The following is a 15,601-nucleotide window of genomic DNA, read 5'->3' as shown; positions in this document are numbered from 1 at the left end:
GAACGCACTTCAGAAATCTGCACACAGGTTTTTCTTTCTTCCTTTCTTTTTTGTTCCATAAGAGAGATCTGCTGAAAAATACTGAGGAAATACAAGGTTGCTGCTAGATCAGATGATGCCTTTATGCACATGGATCTGAATAGCTAGGTGGGGTCAAAGGTCAAGAGATAGAGGGTCTTATTATTACAAAATAAAGGTGTTCCTTTCCTATGGTGGGATGTGGCCTTGTGTCAAAGTTGATGGGTTAACTAGGGATGTATTCAGCCTTGGCTCATCCTCTCCGTGAGGAGACTCTTTTGTGCAGTGAGCAACCTGTATCATCACATATGGCAGCACTTAGGGAGTGCAGCTTGAGTAGGTAAGCAAGCAAAATAGAGAATAAGTCTAAGAATGCTAATGGCAATTAATACTTCCACAGAAGAACTGAAGTCTACTAAGACTTCCAGAATGACTATAAGGGTTTGTAATAAATATTCAATATGTACTTCAGAATGAAATTAATAAAACTGAGACAGGAAGCATAGGTACATGGGGTATAGAACTGGGTTTGGCAAACTTCTTCTTTTTTTTTTTTAAAGATTTATTTATTTGAAAGGCAGAGTTACAGACAATGAGAGAGAGAGAGAGAGACAGAGACAGAGACAGAGACAGAGAGAAAGGTCTTCTTTCCACCAACTCACTCCCCAACTGGGCCAATCCGAAGCCAGGAGCTTCCCCTGGGTCCCACACACAGGTGCAGGGGCCCAAGCACTTGGGCCATCTTCCACTGATTTTTCAAGCCATAGCAGAGAAGCTGGATCAGAAGAGGAGCAGCTGGGACAGGAACTGGCATCCATAAGGGATGCCAGCGCCACAGGTGGAAGCTTAGCCTACTAGGGCACAGCACTGACCCTGGTAAACATTTTGTTAATAGTTCCAGAGAGTAAATATTTCAGCCTCCTGGATCATACAATCTGTGTTGCAACTATTAAATCTACTTGAAAGCAGCTGTAGAAAATATATAAATGAATGATCATGGTTATGTTCTAATAAAACTTAACAAACACCATAGTTCTTGGAGGAGAATTCTGAGCCAAAGGGGTTATGTGAGGCAGTGGTTGGTGTGAATAGAACATGGGTGCAGAAAGAGCTCTAAACCTGATAACACGTGCTTGTAAATTATCTGACAGGATGAAAAACAGCCTTGCCACGAACAATTTTCATTCATAGGTCTAAAAACACCAGGAATCAAAGTTTTACTTTCCAGGCATTCAGTTCTCTGCTAACCTCCCCAACATATGTATACTTGAAGAGATTTTATAAACACATGAGGGGACTTCAGAAAGTCTGGAAAAATGGAATTAAAATGTTTATTTTGGTGCAAAAAGTTTTGAAATCTATGCATAGTTTTTTTAAATAATTCACATTTTCCATGAATTTGTTGAGTTACCCTTGCACGTGTGTGTGTGTGTGTGCACACACACATATGCATGTATTTTAGGTAAATCATTATTCATTAATCTTGTCTTGCAGTGCCCAATTTAAACAATATATATGAACATGCTGGCTGATTCTCTAGGCCAAGGTAAATTTCACTGCCCTTCCTTCATAACAACTAGTTGATATCAGAACAGATCTTTCTCAGGGCTTGCCTCACTAATGGGACTCACATTGTTTGCTCAGATAAGTAATTCCTCAGAGAAAACTCATTGTAAGCAAAATACTTAAAGAGATATGAGAAAGGGCAACAGTTAGACTACAAAAACAGTATTTATATTTTTCTATGAAAAAAATTTCATATGTTTTTCCTGTGGATAAAATTTCAAGGTCCGAGCAATTTATTCACTTCCTAAGTAAATAAAGGAATTATTCCTAAGAATAAATAAAAAGATATGTTTTTCTTGGAAGGGATTTTGCCCTGAATGAAATCCTTATTGTGGTGCAAGTGGTTTAGCTGCCTCATGCAACACCCATATACCACACTGGAGTCACTAAGATCAAGTTCCATCTCCACTTTCAATCAGGCTTCCTGGAAATGTGCCTGGGAAGCAGTAGATGATGATTTAAGTACTTGAGTACCTGCCATGCACGTGGGAGACATAGATGGAACTCTTAGCTTCTGAGGTTCAGCCTGGCCCTTTATCAGCTGTTGTGGGAGTGAACCAATGGATGCAAGGTCTCTGTCTCTTGCTCTCGCTCTCATTCTGTCACTCTGTCTTTCAAATTGTCTAATAGATCAGCTCCAGGAAGAACAGGTTCATATTTGGATAGTCAAAGACTAACTTTAGAGACTTTTGGGTATTCATACCTCTTTATTCTCACAGCGGCCTGTGAGAGTACATAGGAAACATGTCCACTTGTTCCTGGTGGCCAATGAGCCTCAGCAAAGAGATCAGGGCCCAGATCTGCCCTCAATTTCTTACATATGTTTACAAACAACAGTGGCAAGCATCCATGAGTTACCCAGCAGAACTGTATCAGTTTCTGGGCCTAGTGACTAGCAGAAAATGTGTAAGCTATTGGGCCTGATCAGTTGTCATAACAGTGAAGCAGCCTGATTAACTCCATTTCATCAACATAAATAAATAACAATGAATAAATAAACATTAAAAAGGAATCATCTTGAAAAGGTCCACGTTATTCTGTTGTTTTGTTTGCTTTTATTCTGTTCTCAAGATAAAGACAGATTGTTCCAGCAGTCTTTATAAAGAATTATGGAGACTATGAGGGTGCTGATAGTTTCTTGGGCAACTGGACTTCTGGGCCTTAGAATTTCATGCAGGGAGCAGAATTCCTTTGTGAAACTCACCCTCCAATGTTGTTTACTGTGGTCTGCAACCTCTTCTTTCACCTAAGTAGGGATGTTTATGATGCATTTCATACAGCTGTGTGATTTCTTGAGGCAACTAAGGCCAGATGGACTATTCACTGTAGCACATTTCATTTTGTAAGATTTTTACATTCCAGTGAAAACTATCAATTAAGAGGCCTTAGAGGAATGGTTTAGATTTTTATTGTGATTTACCACTGCTAGAACTCAATTAAACAATATCTGGTGAGGCCAGACCTCACTGAAAACCAATCTACTTCGTCCATAGCAAAATGATGAAGGGAAAGCACAAAGATCCAGTTTTCTGAATTTCATTGACTATTTACTGCTGCTCAGTAACATGACTGTTCTTTAGAAATATGTAAGTATAAAGTATTTTAATACTTGCTTTGTTTTAGCAGTCACTGTTACTTCCCACGACACTTCTTATTATTAAACTTGCATATGAAAACTATGGACAAGGTCAATTTTATTTTTTTATAAAGCAAAGTTTTATTTTTATGTTTGGAGTTCATTTCTAGTCAAAATAGAAAGTAACGGCAGTGCCGCGGCTCACTAGGCTAATCCTCCGCCTGTGGTGCCGGCACACCGGGTTCTAGTCCCCGTCGGGGCACTGGATTCTGTCCCGGTTGCCCCTCTTCCAGGCCAGCTCTCTGCTGTGGCCCGGGAGTGCAGTGGAGGATGGCCCAAGTGCTTGGGCCCTGCACCCCATGGGAGACCAGGAGAAGCACCTGGCTCCTGGCTTCGGATCAGCGCGGTGCGCCCGCCACAGTGCACCGGCTGCAGCGGCCATTGGAGGGTGAACCAACGGCAGGAAGACCTTTCTCTCTGTCTCTCTCTCTCTCTCTCACTGTCCACTCTGCCTGTTAAAAAAAAAGTAACCATTACCTTTTTTATAAAGCCATTTTGAAGTTTTATGGAAAAAAAAGTATGTGAGAAAAAATTGGTTTGGAATCCAGTGGGGTGAATCCTACTCTCTAGATGGAGCAACATGCAATTCTGCCTATTGTTTTTGGAGAAGAGGATGATGTATATATTTCTGTAGAGTTGGAGTCTAACAATTGCTTCTGTAATTTTTTGTCTCTCTGAAACAACTAATTCAGAATGTAGTATTAACATGGTTAGTTTATGGAGAGGGTATTGGGTTATACTGGGTTAAGCTTCAGCTTAACCTTCCTGCATCTTATATCGAGTCCACCTTCCTAATCCAGCTTCCTAATGCATCTGAGATGCAGCAGATGATGGCCCGAGTACGTGGGTTCCTGACACCCAAGTGGGAGACTTGGATGGAGTTCTTTACTTCTGCTTTGTCCTGGCCCACACAAAGCTGTTGTGGACATTTGGGGAGTGAGCCAGTAGAATGAAGATCTTTCTCCCTCCCTCTCTGTTTCTGTCTGTCTGTCTCTTCACTCCTCCTTTCAAGTAAAAAATAGGATAAGAAGGCTGATGGGAGGGCTTGGCATTTTGGTGTAGTGAGTAAAGCTGCTGCCTGTGACGCTGGCATCTGGGTTGGAGTTGTGCCTGTTCCACTCCCAATGCAGCTCTCTAATAATGGTCTGGGAAAAGCATCAGAAGATGGCCCCCAAGTACTCGGGCCCGGCTATCCACAAGTGAGACCTGGACTAAACTCCTGGCTTCTGGCCTCATCCTATTCTAGCCCTGGCCAATGTGGCCATCTGGGGGAGTGAACCAGTGAATGGAAGCACACGCGTGCTCTCTCTCTCTCTCTCTCACACACACATACACACACACACACAGAGACACACAGTGTGTGTGTAACTCCGATTTTCAAATAAATAAATAAATCCTTTTTTTTTTTAAGAAGGGTGGTTGAGATGGGAAGAATGAATATTCAATAATGTGGTTCTACTTAATCTCCTCACTACCTCTGATTCTGGCTTATTTTGAGTCAAATGTGATAGGAGAAAAGTTATCAGTGAGAAAAAGAACTATAATTTGATTTTTTTACTTCGAAGATAACGTTCTCAGATTTGTGTTAACAACATATTAGGGCACTGATTCAGGTCTGTGAGATTAAGCTGTTCCTTGTTGAACAATCACCAGAGCAGCAGACAGACTTAGAGCTCTACTGTTTAACATGTAGCACTGATTCACACCAGCTCTTGATATTTAAAGACTACATTGCATAAGATGCTATAAATATGAGGATACTTCAAACGTTTATAGAAAATTGAATTAAAAGAAGTTTATTTGGGTACAAAAAATTTTGAAATCCATGCAGTTTTGTTTTCATAGTACGCATTTTCCACAAACCTTTTAGAGACCTATTATACAAGTTCTTGTCAGTTACTTTATAGCAGATAAATTCAATGTTTCATGACTTCATATTAACAGTTGGGGAGTCTTTGTGTTAAGATTTTTTTCAGTCTATTTGCTGCTGCTAAATTTTTTTTTCCCTTTTGGTTCAGTGAAGGTGAATGCCTTTAGGCTCTGTAACTGACTTCTTGAGATCCAGAGATTATCTAATGAGTTCCTTAGAAAACTTTGCAATAAAATTAATTCAAGACTTACTGACTGACTAATGTTATCCTATCTCTAGAGTAATAAGCTGCCTCCTAATTTACTGCTCGATTGCAAAAAGTTCTGGCAGTAAACAGAAAGTAGGATAAACATCTATTATTCAGAAAAAACACACTAGGGACCTCTTGGTGTCCATGCAAGTTACAGGGAACCTAACTTTCAAATTTTCTTCCAAAAGACATGACATTATATCACAGGGCATCATAATTTATGTGTCAATAAAATTCACCATTTTTATTCATGTAAATCTCATTTATAAAATTTAAGATGTAGCCTGGACACTTGACTGCAAAAGCTTTCAACAAATTCTTTTTGGAAGAGTAACTCTCAGGAATGCTTGCTTAGAGCATGAGTTGGGACCATATATGTAACCATGAGGGATATTATTGGAAGAAAAGAAAACGTTTCAGCAGCAGACTGATCTATTTCCAATTTGATGCATCAAAAGAAATTCAATCTGTGCTCCAGAAGGCATTTTAAACAGGCATAAGATATTTTTTCCATCAGACATTTTCATATATATGCTGAGATAATGCTGCAAATGTTTCGAAATAACATAAAAATGCTGTGGATAGAATGAATTATGTCTTAGCTCTATTTCTAAATAATCAAGATGCATAGTCTTGTCGAGAATTTTATCTTCTTAAAATTATTGTTTGCCCACATATTTACTATCTGATATAATAGTTATTGGTCTCACACATATATATGCTGTGTGAGAGTATGGGTATGTGTGTGATGAGAGTGTGTGAATCGGGTATTTTTGGCTTATACAAGTTTAATCTGAAATCCAATTCCAAATGCTTATCTTCAAGGCCTGAAATAATGGACTTTGTGAATGTACTCTGTTTAACTCAAGTCCTGGAACAAGTTGTGAAATAGGTAAAGTTGATCTTCATTGAACTGTACACTTTTTTTTTCCAACATTTATTGTCTGCAGGGTTTTTTCTACTTTGATGTTCTGCCTTTGCTGGGGAAACCATGTCAAGTCACACAGAACAAGACTGTCCTGGGGCATCGGTGTCTTAGACAGTAGTTTCTGAACCAGGTACCTTTTGTACTTATATGTATTCTCTCATTCTGAATTTCTCTTTGTGTTCATTTTTTATAGTAAGTGCATTTTAATGGAAATGTGTATAAAGAAAGAATCCCTCTTTATCCCTCCCAACTCTCCAATTCCCATTTTTCTTCCAGCACCACTGTTTATATTTTAGTTAACATTTCAGTCCCTAAAGCAAACATTTTTAAAAAATACACTTTGAACTCCAGAGTCACTACCTTTTCACTTCATAAATCTTACTAAATTATATTTTTTCAAAAATTACCAATTTACAAGTTAACATATTATTAATCTAACAACCAGAGAAGATAATGGTCCTTGGTATACAGAAAAAAGACTTGAATTTAAAATGCCTTCATTTCTAGACTACTTATGTAAAAATGTAACTATACTTCATGTTATGAGGGGGCTCATGAAACTAGGTTGAATGATGTCCTCCACAAAAGTATGTCAATGTTCTGATGTTCTGAACTAACTTGTCAATGGTATCTTTTTTTTTCTTTTTTTTTTTTTTGAAAAGGAGTCTCTGCAGGCATAATTAAATTAAAGGTCCTGATCATCCAGGTCCACTTGGGTCGGCCCTTCACACACTAACAAGGTTCTAGAAAACAGACAGCCAGAGGAAAAGGCAATGTGAAGACAGAAAATGGAATGGTATGGGCACAAGTCAAGGAAGGGAAAGAATGCTGGCCACCACCAGAAGGTGACGTAGGCAAGAAGATTCTCCTCTAAGTTCTCTGGAGGGAGTATGGCTCAGCTGACACTATGATTGTAGACTTCTGGCCTCCAGAATCATGAGAGAATAACTTTTTTTGTTCCATGACACCTAGTTTGTGGTGTTTTGTTACAGCATCTGGAGGAAACTAACCCAAAGACCCACAACTGAAAGCCTACACTTTCACTATCCAGAGAAAGGATATTAGACAAAAATGAATTTACAAAATTCACTCATCAATAAGAAGCATTTATAATTTCTACTGTTATAAAATAATATCTAAAGAATTATGACTACCAGGCTTCTATACAGTCATATAAGTACTCCACTATAGCACTGAAACTAAAATATGTGTTTCTGAATTAATAAGAATGATTTATTAAATATCAACAAAATACTAAATTAATAATATTTAAGCCTTAAAGATACAGCTTTGGAATTGTATTTTAATTACGTTCATAAATGGAAGTGACATATTAGTAAGATTTATAGGAGGGTTCAAGATGGCTGAATCAACAGAAGCTGCACTGACTTCAGCCACAGAAGCATATGAGAAAAACCAAGGAAGGACCATGATTCTCGGGGAATGACTGACAGAAACTGTCATTGGAGAAGTGATAGAACAGAACAGAGACTCTAGGGGACAGTGAGGAGAGTAAATAGGCATGCTACAAAGCATTATCCCTGCCGACTTTAACTCCAGTTAGGTAGCTGACTGGTACTGAGTGACTGCTTGGCTCTGAGAAGGGAAACCACATTGACTCCCTCCCCTCCCCAATCCCCACAAAGTTTGGAGCTGTGTAGAGTCTCACAGCTGATCTCTATTCCACTGCTGCCAGAAGCTATCAGAATCAGAGTCAGGGTAATATGCAGGGCACACAGCCTACCCCCTGCATGCTATAACTGTGGAGTCTTGGGCATAAGCCCCAGAGCTACAACCATTCACTCTGTGTGATCCCTGGAGGTTACCCCAGCTTCTTGATGCTCTAGCACTAGCAGAAGCTACAAAAATTCCAGACCCAACCTGAGAAAGTTTCCTCTGTATCTCTAGAACACACTTCTCCTCCACACTGGGGAATCTGAACAATGACCCCACTGTACCCTGCAACACCAGAACTGTAACAATCAGTACTAATTTCCACAAACTCACTGGAATCTATCCATAGGACCTAGGGAAGAACCTATCTGCATTCCACCTCTTTGAACCTATATCTGACAGTGCAAAATCTCCTGCTGTATCTTGTAGTAACCCTACAGGAATGGAGAGGGGATCAGTTCATATCCCCTAGACCTGGGACCAGGGCTGTTGGTGCTATAAGTCCTAGCACCAGTTGCAGTCTCTCAGAAGGCCCATTCACATCACGCAATCCTAGATCCACAGTTAGTGGTGCCAAAAGCATCTCTCAGGCTTGCTAGTGGTACAAGGGGACAGCCCCCTGTGTGCCTTTCAGCACAAAGACTGAGGCCCTCTACAGGGACTGAAGATACACACCCTAGGAAACCCACATTCACCTCAAAGTCATACTTCTATCCATATGAACTGCAGCAGAATACACCACTCTGTCACTTATGGAAACAGTTGACATCGATTAAAGTAAAAGAACACTCAGAGGTTATACTTCTGGGATCATCTAGAACCCATGCAAAAACAACAAACCAAGTGATACCTTGTATTCCATCTAAAACATAAACTCTTTTCCAATAAAACCTATTCCATAGAGAAAGGATATTTCACTAAATGCAGAGACATCAACATAGGCTCACAGGAAAAACGAAGAAGCAAGGTAGCATGACACCTCCATAAAACACAACAGACCTCCAGAATTAGACCCTGATCAGAAGGAAATCTATGAAATATCAGAAATAGAATTCAAAATAATATTGCAAGGAAACTTAATATCTACAAATAGACAGCTAAAAGAAATGAGGAAATCAATGGGTGACACAAATTAAATTCACTAAGGACACATATCATTAAGACTGACAGTCATATGTTATATGACTGACAGCTTCAACAAAAGAATAGACCAAGTGGAGGAAAGAATTTCTGAACTGGAGGGCAAGACTTCTAAAATAACCCAATTACAGAAAAATAAACAAAAAAAGAATAAAAAAATGAAAAAAGTCTTTGTGAAATATGGGATATCCTCAAATGACCAAATAGAGTGTTATGTGGACTCCTGTAGGAGACAAGAAGGACAAATGCATTGAAAATATGCTAAACAAAATAATAGTTGAAAATTTACCACATCTTGAAAGAGACATGACACCCAGATTCAAAAAGCTCAAAGAACCTCAAGCGGACTCAATCAAAAAAGATCTTCTTGAAGGCATTTTGTAGTCAAATTGTGAAAAGTTAGTGACAAAAAAAGATTCCTAAAGACAGCAAGAGAAATGCATCAAGTTACATATAAAGGAAAACTAATTAAACTAATAGCAGACTTCTTAGCAGAAACCCTTACTGGTCAGAACAGAGTGAGATGATATACTCAAGATCCTAAAAGAAAAATACTTTAAACCAAATATTTTATATCCATCAAAACTATCCTTTATAAATGAAGGAGAAATAGGTATTTTTCAGGTAAGAAAAAACTAAGAGAATTCACTACCAGAGCAGCATTAAAAGAAACTCTGAAGAGAGTCCTACATCAGAAATTAATATGAAAACACATGACACTACTAAATTCATTAACAAAGCAAATATAATCAGTGACCAATCAACAAAATGACAGGTGTTAGTTCCTTTCTATCAATACTAACCTTTAATGTAAATGGATTAAATACCTAAGACTTAGTTTGGCTGCATGGATAGCCAACAAAGACCCTACCATATGTTGCCCATAAGAAACTCATTTCATAAATAAAGATGCACACAGACTTAAAGTGAAGAGTTAGAAAAAGAGATACCAGGCAAATGGAAACCAAAAACATATAGAAGTAGCTATCTTCAAAGAAAATAAAATAGACTTTAAATAAAAAACTTTAAAATAGAGTCAAAGGACATTATACATTGATAAAAATTCAGCAAGAGATATAACAATAATAAATATATATGCAACCAACACAAGACTACACAGAAATATGAGATAAATACTACTAGAGATAAAGGGAGAGATAGACTCCAGGATGGTAATAATAGAAAGTTCAGCATCCCACTCTTTTTTTTTTTTTTTTTTGGACAGGCAGAGTTATACAGTGAGAGAGAGACAGAGAGAAAGGTCTTCCTTCCATTGGTTCACCCCCAAAATGGCCACTACAGCCAGTGCGCTGCGCCAATCCGAAACCAGGAGCCAGGTGCTTCCTCCTGGTCTCCCATGGGGGTGTAGGGCCTAAGCACTTGGGCCATCCTCCACTGGCTTCCCAGGCCACAGCAGAGAGCTGGACTGGAAGAGGAGCAACTGAGACAGAATCCGGTGCCCCGACTGGGACTAGAACCCAAGGTGCCGGTGCTGTAGGCAGAAGATTAGCCTAGTGAGCTGCGGCACCAGCCATCAACATCCCACTCTTATCAATGGACAGATCATCCAGGCAGAAAATCAGCAAAGGTACATCTGAGTTGAACAATACTATTGAGTAAAAGGATTTAAGGGACATTTACAGGACATTTCAGAATATATATCCCTCTCATCAGTATGTAATATGTGATAGAGTACATATTAGACCACAAATTAAGTCTCATCAAATTTAAAAATATTGAAATCATGCCATGTATCTCTTCAGTCCAGAAAGTAATAAAACTAGAAATCAACAAGAAGAACAATACAACGTTCATAAAAACATGGAAATTAAGTAACTTGTGTTGAATGATCTGTGGGTCATTTAAGAAATTAAAAAGGAAATCAACCAACTTTCTTGAAATAAGTGAAAATTAAAGCACAATATATCAAAACTTGTGGGTTACAGCTAAAGCAGTATTAAGAAGGAAGTTAATAGCATTAAGCGATTACATTAAAAAGGGAAATGTCTCAAATAAATGATCTAATGATGCATCTCAAAGACTCAGAAAAACAAAAACATACTCCACCAGAAATCAGCAGGTGGTGAGAAATAATAAGGAGCAGAGCAGAAATAAATGAAACAAACTAAAAAAAATACAAAAATCTACAAAACAAAGGATTTCTTTGAGAAGACAGACAAAATAGACAAACTTTTTGACAGAATAAAAAAAAGAAAATCAAATAACTAAAATTATTTATGAAAAAAGGGACATTACTATGACACCACTGAAATATAAAAGATCATAAGAAACAACCATGAAAAATTAAATGCTAGATTAAATTAAATTAAATACTAGAAATCCTCAAAGAAATGCAAAAGTTTCTGAATATACATAACTGACTAAGATTAAATCAAGAAGATATAGAAAATCTAAGCAGAACCAGAGTAAGCAACAATATTGAAGAAGTAATTAAAAGTTTCTATCAGCAAAGTCCAGGACCTGAGGACTTTACTACTGAATTCTAAAAAACATTTAAAGAGAAACTAATTCTAATATTTTTTTTTAAAGATTTTATTTATTTATTTGACAGATAGAGTTACAGACAGTGAGAGGGAGAGAGAAAGAAAGGTCTTCCATCTGCTGGTTCACTCCCCAAAAGGCCGCAACTGTTGGAGTTGGGCCAATCCAAAGCCAGGAGCCAGAAGCCAGGAGCCAGGAGCTTCTTCTGGGTCTCCCATGTAGGTTCAGGGGCCCAAGTGCTTGGGCCATCTTCCACTGCTTTCCCAGGCCATAGCAGAGAGCTGATTCAGAAGAGGAGCAGCCTGGACTAGAGCTGGCGCCCATTTGGGATGCCAGTGCCACAGGCAGAGGATTAACCTACTGTGCCACAGTGTTAGCCCACAATATTTTTCAAATTATTCCAAAATATTGAATAGCATGGAACTCTGCAAAAGACTTTTCATTAGGCTAGCATCACTCTTTTTAACAAACCAAATAAATACAAACACACAAAAAAACTACAAATGGATATACTTGATGCACATGGATACAAAAATTCTCAAAATACTAGTGAATCAAAAAGATCAGCATCATGATCAAGTGGGATTTATCCCAGCAATGCAGGCAAAATTCAACATTTGCAAATCAATAAATGTCATATACCACATTAACAGAATGAAAAACAAAACCCATATGCTCACCTCAACAGATGCAGAGACAGCAATGAATAAGATTCAATATCCCTTTATAATAAAAATTCTCCATGAATTAGGTAAAGAACGAATGTATCTCAAAACTATAAAAGTTATATATGGCAAACCAAACAACCAGCCAATATTTTACTGAATGGGAAAAAACTGAAAGCATTTTCCCTCAGATCTGACCAAGTCAACGATGTGCATGTTTACCACTGTTACTCAATACAGTATCGAGAGTATTAGCAAGAGCAATTAGGGAGGAGAAATAAAGTACATCAAAATTGGAAAGGAGGGATTCAAAATATCTATATTTACAGACGACATGATGTTGTACAGATAAAAACCTGAACACTCCATCAGAAATATTTTAGAACTGATAAATTAATTCAGTAAATTTGTAGGTTACAAAATTGAATACAAAAAAATTTAGCTTTTTTATGTGCTAATGATGAACTTGCTGAAAGAGAAATTAAAAAAAAATCCTATTGACAATGGCCACTAAAAATAAAATATTTAGGAATAAATTTGACCAAAGAAGTGAAAGATCTCTACAATGAAAACTACAAAAGATTGAAAAAATAAATCATCAAACACACAAAAAAAGGCAAAGATATTCCTTGGTAATGGATTGAGAGAATTAATAAAATTAAAATGTCCATACTCCCAAAAGCATTCTGCAGATTCAATGTAATCCCTACTAAAATACTAATGTCATTCTTTACAGAATTAGAAACAACTATCCTAAAATACATATGCAATTAAAAAAGACCCAGAATAGCCAAAATGATTCTGAGGGAAAAAAAATCAAGCTGGAGGCATCACAACATCTGACTTCAAAGCATACTGCAAACCTATAGTAATTAAAACAGCATGCTACTGAAATAAAAACTGACATAGAGATCATTGGAATAGAATAGAAAGCCCAGAAATTAATCCACATACATACAGTCAACTGGTTCTTGACAAAGGTGTTTTGACTATACATTGGAGAAAGGATACTCACTTCAATAAGTGGGCTAGCAAAACTGGATGGATGTATGTGGAAGAAATTAGAAATTACATCCTTACCTCCCACTGTATTTAAAAATCAGCTCAAGATGGGTCAAAGACTTTAAACCCTGATACTAAGAAGTTACTGGAAGAAAATGTAGGGGGAATACTTCAAGACATTTGTGTAGGTGATGACTTCCTGGATAAGACCCCAAAGCACAATAAAGAAAAACAACACTAGACAAATGAGATTATTTCAAACTCAGATGTTTCTGTACAGCAACCAAAACAATCACTATATCCAACAGAATGGAAAAAATATCTGCAAGCTTCCTGTTTGACAAAAGATTACTAAACAGAATATATCTGCGATAAAACTCAACAAGAAAATAACCAATCCAGGTAAGTAATGGGCAAAGAACCTCAATACACAATTCTCAAGAGAAGAAACAGAAATCAACATCACTAGCCATTAGGGAAACACAAACCAAAACCACAATGAGATATCACCACAATAGCTTTTATCCAAAAGACAGAAATTACGAAATGCTGGGGAAGCTGTGGAGAAAAGGGAACACTTACATACTGTGGGAATAAAAATTGTTCAACCACTGTGGAAAATAGTATGTATAGTTCTTTAAAAAAATACAAATAGACTTGCCATAGGATCCAGAAATTCTACTACTGAGTGTATATCCAAAAGACATGAACGTACTATATTAAAAATATCTGCACCACAATATTTATAGATGCACTTTTCACAATAGCCAAAACATATCATCAACCCAGGTGTCTAGCATCAGATGATATATACACACACATTGGAATATTATTCAGGTATAAAAATGAATGAAATGCTTCCATTTGCATCAAAATGGATGCAACTGGAAGATACCACATTGAATGAAATAACAGACATAGACAAATACCGCATGTTCTTTCTTATATGTGGGAGCAAAGATTAGAAAAGGAAAAAATGACAATCATATCCCAAAATGACCATTCATTCCTAAACATTTTTGGCATTCTATATTAACTGCCACATATAAGAGGAAAACATATGGTGTTTGTCTTTTTGAGATTGGCTTATTTTGCCAGCGCCGCGGCTCACTAGGCTAATCCTCCGCCTTGCGGCGCCGGCACACTGGGTTCTAGTCTCGGTCTGGGCGCCGGATTCTGTCCCGTTTGCCCCTCTTCCAGGCAGCTCTCTGCTGTGGCCAGGGAGTACAGTGGAGGATGGCCCGAGTCCTTGGGCCCTGCACTCCATGGGAGACCAGGAGAAGTACCTGGCTCCTGCCATCGGATCAGCGCGGTGCGCCGGCCGCAGTGTGCCAGCTGTGGCGGCCATTGGAGGGTGAACCAACGGCAAAGGAAGACCTTTCTCTCTGTCTCTCTCTCTCACTATCCACTCTGCCTGTCAAAAAAAAAATAAATTAAAAAAAATAATATACATTAAAAAGAAAAAATGTCTGTGGGCATCAGTATCACTTCAAATATAATTTTGTTAAATTCTTCTTAATAGTTTTCTCAAACCATTGGTTAAGAATGATAAAGCACTACAGTTTTAATGATTTGTGATTATTTTAACATGTACTGTATATGAGTGCAATGGACATCTTTTCACTTGATTATTGTTGATAGTTTTTGCCTATATCCCCCTGTTGAAATATGATCTTTTATTTTTTTACCTGTTAGCCTCTTTATTTAGTTGAGTATTATGTCTTAGAATACAATGTAAATTAAAAATATTTCATCTCAAGAATTGAAAAAGCAGTGAAGAAACAAAGGAAGAAAAGAAGGAAGGAAAAAATAAATGAAGAATTAGAAAGAAGGAAGGAAGACGGAGGAAGGGAATTATTATATTCTTAGAACTGTATCTATGAAATACATTGAATCTGTTTTCTTTGTGTTACTATCACATTAAGATAAGAATTGATGAGAATTTTATTGTAGTAATTTTCTTGCACTTGTTGTGACCCAGAGAATTTAATATATTAATAAATTCCTTAAAAGTAATATTTATATTTATACAATGTAAATGTTATCTTAAGAATTTTAACTATAAAATTTCTTTTTGAGTAATTACATATTGACTTTATAGAAATAAAACTAAGACATAAAAAAATCAAAATTACTCTAGAAAAGACCAAAAGCAATATCTTCTTTTAGTTTGGATCTTCAGAAGTAGGCTCATTGGAAGGCTAGATCAACCCACTTCTAATTTCTGGCTGAGGTATAGAAGACAAAATCCAGTGCTTGGCAGTGAGACATTTCTTGTTTCCAGTGTAGGTTGTGCTGGAGTAGTAAAATCATTTAGCATGGAGAATTCTTGGGAAGGTCTGTACTAACT

General features: G+C 37.4%; 1 long non-coding RNA gene across 1 annotated transcript; it reads left to right on the top strand.

Moving 5' to 3' along the window:
* The first annotated feature begins 233 nt into the window (after positions 1-233).
* Positions 234-15,228, top strand: LOC103352314 (uncharacterized). The gene is made up of 3 exons (XR_519792.4): positions 234-358; positions 6,291-6,398; positions 6,931-15,228. It is a non-coding gene; the product is annotated as an uncharacterized lncRNA (long non-coding RNA).
* Positions 15,229-15,601: the final 373 nt, after the last annotated feature.

Source organism: Oryctolagus cuniculus, chromosome 9 (genome assembly GCF_964237555.1).
Source record: "Oryctolagus cuniculus chromosome 9, mOryCun1.1, whole genome shotgun sequence".
In the NCBI taxonomy this organism is placed as follows: domain Eukaryota; kingdom Metazoa; phylum Chordata; class Mammalia; order Lagomorpha; family Leporidae; genus Oryctolagus; species Oryctolagus cuniculus.
Note: the sequence above shows the minus strand (reverse complement) of the source record. Positions and strands in the feature narration are given on the sequence as shown.